Raw genomic sequence first — 1176 nt, 5'->3', positions numbered from 1 at the left:
AATGTCTTAACTTGAAAGTTAAACGTAATCAATATCTATAATGAATAATAAAATTAGAATAAACATAAAAAAAATACATAAAAGCTCAATGTTCATAATTTATTTATTAATCAATGAATTTACAGCAAAGTACAGTATTACACAAAAGTTAATTAAGAAATACTGGCTGCAGAATGTGACAAATACAAATAATTATCAAAAATGACAAATTTATAAAAGCTTACACTAATTATATTAAAAACAGACAAGCCACTGTATTCAACAAAATTAATACTAAATCCAGATACAGCAATGCACCATCCATAGGGTAAAATTGAAAGATGAGGTGTTAGATTCTGCCCACGTCGCAAAATATTTTTTGGGGTGAGGACAGAGGGTAGTAATTAAAGTAATTGTTTCCAGAAGAGAAACAAATTAGTAAAAATTTAAGTATTTACCTTAGATACTTTAGTTGTTTTCTGAATAATTAAACCTGAATAATATACACAGAGAATAACACAAAATATCAATAGTGGCATTCGGTCATAAAACATGGCAACTGATATTTTATATGAATTGAAGTTTTTGGAATATTGCATGCTTTTTAGGGCTTATTTCATAGATTGTTAAAAAAAAACCTTTAGGAAATTTGTTGAATAATATTGAAATTAAGCTATAGTTGGTGACTATTGATGGAGGGTAAAACATTGTAATTAACCAATAATTTAACACAGTAAAAGTTTTCATTTTTTCACCATCTTACCATGATTAACGTCCCAATGCCTCAACATTTAATGAGCAGCGGCGGGTAAAATATCATATAGTTTAATGATGCAGGGAAATGGGGTATTGGTATAAAATTTATACATAATATTAGTATACTAACTTAAGACCAAGTTCATATTCACTGATATGCCAGTTTAGAGAACCTACAAAAGTCGTCTATTCAGAAGAAATGTCCTTTAAAAAATAAGTTACTTTCTATCACTTTAAGTAGTGGATTAATGAAACATTTATCCAAAAACATATGGAAGCTCAACTTTTTCTACCTTAGGCTAAACCGTCATAATTAATGGAAAATGACTCGTTGCCGATGAACATGTGGTGATGGACAACTGCTACTGCAATTTATTAATCTGGCGATCAACCAAAGACCACATAAAATGAATATTATTATTTTAGCTTTTTGGCAAATGC

Source organism: Halyomorpha halys, unplaced genomic scaffold (genome assembly GCF_000696795.3).
Source record: "Halyomorpha halys isolate HHAL.00 unplaced genomic scaffold, Hhal_1.1 Scaffold96.1, whole genome shotgun sequence".
NCBI lineage: Eukaryota > Metazoa > Arthropoda > Insecta > Hemiptera > Pentatomidae > Halyomorpha > Halyomorpha halys.
This window is presented reverse-complemented; position numbering follows the sequence as displayed.